This window comes from Panthera pardus, unplaced genomic scaffold (assembly GCF_024362965.1).
Source record: "Panthera pardus isolate Hobbes unplaced genomic scaffold, ASM2436296v1 HiC_scaffold_25, whole genome shotgun sequence".
NCBI lineage: Eukaryota > Metazoa > Chordata > Mammalia > Carnivora > Felidae > Panthera > Panthera pardus.
In genome coordinates, this window is record NW_026526821.1 from 31,594,716 (window position 1) to 31,600,715 (window position 6,000).

Consider the following 6,000-nt stretch of genomic DNA (forward strand, 5'->3'; position numbering starts at 1 on the left):
GCCTCCTGAGGGACCTCGGGCAAGAGTCCTGAGCGCCTTGCCTGTGAGGACGCTGAGGGCAAGAGCACGTGGAGCGCTTCCCCAGGGTCGTGGGGCAGAGGCAGACCTCACTCCAGCTTGCCAGGACAGGAATCAGCCCTAGTTCCACTTGCTTTTGTGAAAGTGGTGTAGGTGTGCCTGAAATTCCAAGAATTCTGGAATATTCGTTCCTCAAGCCGAGGAGGTCAGCCTGTGCACCAAGTTGGAGCTTCCCAGGGAGCTGATGGACACGCTGTCAAGGAGAGCAGGGCGCATCTGCAGAGGGCCAGGCCTGAGCCGCCTCCCTGTGAGCCCTACTTGTGACCGCTCATGGGACACCTGGGTCTTTCCCCTTTACGAGCGGGCGCACCTAACTGCCACCCCTAACTGCCCTCAGCACGGGGAAAGTCCACGGCAGCCTGGGTCCTGTTTATGTTTATTATTATTTGCCTGTTTCATGTTCTGAGCATATTAGTAGCTATTGTGTAATCATATTTAAAACATATTACTCTTAGTGTTTTCCATAGTGTTTTCTGGGTTTCTAATTCTACAGTGTATGTTTGAAATTAGTGTCTCTTTTACTTGTAGAAGGGGTGAAATGTAACATTTAACTTTGCCCAGGTGGACTTTGAAGTCACTCTTATGGTATTTATTTTTCCCCAGTGGGCTTCTTCTCCTGTAACTTGATTCATATTTTTGGAATCTTCCTGTATGATATATTTTAAAGGCGATTAAACAGACCCTGTGATTTGAGTCTAAGCGAGTTGCTGAGTTGGCCAGAGGCTGATCCGAATGGATCCTTGAATTCAGATCTTCAGTGTGTCCGTGAGGTCCCAGCAGGCTCAGAAGCACCCTGGATGTTGATGGCGGTGGGCAGGGGAGGATGTGAATGGCTCAGGGCAAAGAGCAGCACTGCTTGGAAAATTAACAATGGCCTTGCTCCATGAGGAGCCTGCGTTAGGTCAGTTTCTAGGCAAGTAGAATTTTGTTTCTCTGCCAGATGTGATCCGTCCTTGCTGGAACCTCTTCCTGTGCTCATCATATCTTAGGCACTGTCAGTCTTTCGGAGTAGCAGTCTGTGCCCGCCTTGCTTGCGCATTGTGATGATGTGCTGAGTAAGGGTGGAGTGGGGAGGGGTTTGGTTTCACCTGGTCCCAGGGTTCCTGTTCCTCCAAAGTCAGGGTGGGGAGGAAAGGCTAGAGGAGGATGTCCAGGTGGCTGTCTAGACACATCACAAGAAAATAAGCGTGGACCCACTCACTGTGCTTGTCTGCAGCAGGGGCTGTGACAGCAGCCAGAACAGACCTCCCACTCCCTGCAGAGAGGGGCTAATTCTTGGGCAGTCTCATTATTCTGTCCTTGTCTTGGTGAAAACAAACTTCCCTTTCCCTCGATCGATCTCCAGTTGACCAGTTTCCAGTTTTTGAAGAGATTTGCCACTCCCACTGCCTGACTAGGTTTCCCTTGTTGAGGGAGGGCCTGATGGCCTAATCTACAGAGGGTGCTGCAGTTTGGACCAAGTGGTGGTGAGTGAAAGGTCTCTTCTGGGCCCTGAAGGATCTGTGAAGGATCTGTGAAGGCCCTGGAGGATCTGTGAAGGCCTGAAGGATCAAGGATCTGTGAAATTCTCGAGCCAAGGGAATGACGGTAACAGGACTACCAATTGACCTTTGTCTGTTTCCTGGGTGTTGGTGGGGAATGGAGACCAGACTCAAAGGCCCGTTGTATTTAAATAATGGCCTCTCCCCTTCAGTTACCCAAAGAAGGAGTGATTATGACAGGAATCAGGAGAACAAGGTTGTGGAAGTGTTTAGTAAGCAGCTGCTGTGACAGCTGCTGATCCTGGCTTGCCCTCACGCCCTCCCGGACCTGTGTTTGCCAGACCTGGCACTTCCTCCCTCATTGTTGCATTGGATGGACCCAGGCTGCTTTTTTCTGTAGAGAAGTGGGGTCTAAACTGGGGAGAAGGGCCCTCTGGACATTAGGCTGAAGATGCCTCTGTGTCGGTCTCCAGGCATTAGGCAGGGCCTAGCTCCTTACAGCCTCCTGGGGGCTTTACCTATATGTAGCGCTCAGACGGATTAGCTGGGCTTAGTCCCCTGGTGATTCTGTTCCGGGAGAAATTGTATCTGATATCGTCCGCATCACTGTCTTTGTCCTTGGCTCCTGGAACACGTCTATTTCACATCTCCATTAGGTTCATGTACTGGGCTTGCCGCCTTTGTGCCTAGAAACGCCAGAATAGGAAGGGAGTCCTAGCGGGCAGAACGTGCATACCTGTTCTTAAAAGACGCCCTTCGTGTGCTGTTTCGTTTAAATCCTCCATACACAGAGCACCGTGTTCCTGCCTTAAGTCACACTAGCTGGGTGCCTGGGGACTGGTTAGAAAGGGGAAGAGCTGAGCAGACATCAGGGCGAATAAAACTAGAGGACTTGGAGCCAAGAGAACAGGTGAGGGACAGGACACAGAGAGCTGCTGTTGTCCAGCCAGAGGACAGCCGAGAGACCACAGGAGCCAAGGAGAGGCCAGGAGTCCTGCAGCTGAGGGCAGACTGACAGAGGCCGGCTGTGTGTTTTGTGGGTGCAGGGGTCAGGAACAGGGCTCAGAAGCCCATCCGGGGAGAGGCAAAGCTCATGGATTGTGGACTACCTTCTGGAGCTGATGCTGATACCAAATTTTAATTTTTATTGATGTTTATACTTTCCAGGAGAGGAGGGGGAGATCAAAGTGGTAGAGGAAAGAGTCCCCTCTGTTGAAGCCCTGGGAGCCCTGTGCCGTTGGGTGAGTTGGGCACAGCTATGGGCCTCCTCCTCAATTCTGTCTATTCTGAGGATCTGTTTCAGGGTAAATTTCCCCCAAACAGAAGTGGCCTCCCTTGGGGAGTGCCAGGCAGTCACATGTTGCCTATCACTGCCTGTGTCTGAGCCACGCAGAGGTTAGCCCATATATACCCTGCCCCCTCAGGGTCACTTTCTCTGCCTCTCCTCTTGTGTGGGTGAGATTTGGTATTCTTGCATGGATATACAGGGTATTGACATTGGGTTTTCTTGACCTCAAACACGGGTGACCTTGGAGCAGCTCTTGGGCGTGTGTGGAGCCCACCTGACAGTCCTAGGGCCTCCTCCAATAGGTGTGAGCCCATGTGCTGTCGCCGTGCCCTTTACCCAACTTAGTGGTTCACAGTCCATGTGTGTTAGCCACCGCTGACCTTTCTCCGCGTGCTGTCTGATCCCTGTTGAACAATACACGTAGATTCTTTTCCAGCACGGTTCCACAACATGATATATTGTCCATTGGGAAGTATTTACCTTATTTATATACCTGAGTGTTCCTGTTACACAAATAAACATCTATTAAATTCTGTGTCACTTGTGGTTTCTGTTGGGGGAGGAGTGCCTGTTGAAGACTAGGGGTGCAGCAGGGGCGGACGCACTTGGCTCGAGCTGGGGGGGGGCTGGTTGTGTGGAACCAGCGTCCCTTCCCAGGATGCTGCCAACAACTGCCTGCTTCTAGAGACACTCTGCCCTTGGCCTTCACAACCTGCTCTCCTGGCTTTCCTCGGGCTTCCTCAGCTTCTCCTCCACGCCACCTTTTTTTTTTTTTTTTTTTTAATGTTTGTTTATTTCGAGAGAGAAACAGTGAACAGGGGAGAGGCAAAAAGAGAAGGTGAGAGAGAATCCCAAACGGGCTTGTCGGCGCAGAGCCCAACGCGGGGCATGATCCCATGAACTGTGGGGGTTATGACTGAGCCGAAACCAAGAGTCAGTCGCCTAACCAACCGAGCCACCCAGGCGCCCCTCCTCAGCCACTTTTCTGAGTACCTTCTTCTGCCCGTCCCTCAGATGGTGGCATTCTGTCCCAGGCCCTCTTCCCCTCCAACTGAACTCCGTCCTGGGTATTCTCCCCCACTCCCACGGCTCCCATTACCACACTCATCTCCACGATTCCCAAGTCCACATCGCTAGCCCACATGGGCTGTGAGGCCCCTTCATGTGGACTTCGCACGACCAAACCCAGACCCTGGCCCCTTTCCCACACCTGCCCCAGTCCAGTGTTCTGTTCCCCAGCCGGTAACTAGTGTTCTGTTTTCAGTAACCACAGCTGCCCATCCTACCTCCACCCTGCCTGCCAGCCAGCTTCCTGCGGTCTGGCCACCTCCACCAGTCAGGCTCTACCAGCCCACTCCGGCAGGGACAAGCTTTCTCAGGTGGGTGCTTTCCTGTGGCCTTAGGTCCAAGTTGAGGCTTGTTGGTGTGTTCCTAAGGCCATGCCCTCTGACCCCACACCTGGGCCCTGCTCTCTCATAACCGTGCTCCATGCACGTCCCCGCTTTGTCCCAGGCACTCACTTCCTTGCCTCCATGCTGTATCCTCTGCCAGATTTCTCTTCCTCCTCCCCCCGGCTCCCCCTGCCTGCCTAACCCCTACTTACCGTCCCACCCTAAGATTCTGCTGTCTCAGCAAGACTGTGGGCCTGGTGGGAGGGTGGAGGACACCCCGAGTCTGCAGCCCTGGGAGCATGTGGGCCAGCGCCCCCCACCCCCAGGCTAGCACCTTGGCCCCGCAGGAGGGACCATCAGTGTTTGCATTTTGCAAGGGGCCTCTGCCTTTCTTGCCCACAGGGACCCTCAGTGGGGATCTTCTGGTAGGAACTGCTGCCCAATAGTCAAGGTGCAAAATAGCCCGTATTTACTTACTTTTCTTAATCCAACAAAATCTCACTGCAAGCTGTGGGTTTCCAAGGTTATTGAGAAGCCCAGCGTTGGTTGTTTTCCCTGGCTGCCTGCCCCCCTGTTGTACTGGGAGCCAAGGCTCATGTGGTGCTGGAGAAATGGTGGGGCCCCCGGTCCCCAATCCATGTGCTGAAGGCTCTTGTCCAGGCCCATGAGGTCCTTCTGCTTGCTCTGAGGAGGTCCCCAGTCAGTGGTATCAGGGCCCATCCCCCACGACACCCCCTGCAGTTGTCTGTACCTGGTGTCCTTCGACCTCAGAGCCCCTGTGCCCTGGTCTTGATGATCTCCACGCATTCAGCACACACTCATGGGATATCTGCTCTGTGGTTGGCCTGTCCGGACACTGGGGATGCAGCCACAGAGCCAACAAAGTCCCTGTCCTTGTGGAGTTCATTTTAGGAGTGGGTGGCAGACACCTGGAAAAGGTAGTATGTTAGTTGGAGAAAACATAGCCAGGAGAGGGGAGGGCTGGTGGGGAGAGATTACAGCTTTAAATAGGGCCCTCGGGAAGACCTTGCTACCAAAGGGATGTTTGGGCAACAGGATGCACTGAAGGGTGTGGGGGATGTGTTTGGGCAGGTGCACAGCAACACGTCCTCGAGGAACTGCAGTGGGGGTGGAGCAGGGTGAATGGGGAGGAGGCGGTGGTGGGAAATGAGGTCCCAGAGATAGGGGGTAATTATGGAGGCCAAGGCCATGGGCTTTTACTCTGTGAGAGATGAGAAGTTGTTGGAGGGCTTGGAGCCAAGGAGTAACTTGATCGGATGTTTTCAAAGTCATTCAGCTGCTGTGCTGAGAACAGATTTCAGAGGGGTTGGAAGGAGGTCGACCAGAGAGGGGGACCCAGTGGCAGTCCAGGCAGGAGATGGTGGCTCAGTGTGGGTGGTGTCGTGGGACTGAAGGATTCTATGTGGCATGGGAGAGAAGAGAGGAGTGAAGGGTGGCTATGACGCTGTTGGCCTGGGCAACCAGAAGGATGGTGTTGCCATTTTGGGGGGCTGAAGAAAGCTGAGGGAGAACAGATTTGGGTTGGGGGGTGGAGCAGAGAGGGAAGATCAGGCGTTTGGTTTTGGACACAATAGGACTGATGTGCCTGTGAAACACCCATGTGGGGTTGTCCAGTCCAGGGGGGTGGCCAAGATGTAGATAATATTCTGTGCCAGGAGCCAGGATGAGACCATTGATGGGGAAGAGTTGAAGTCCAAAGCTAAGCCCTCTGTTCGTTGTTCTGGACTTGGGGATCTGCTTT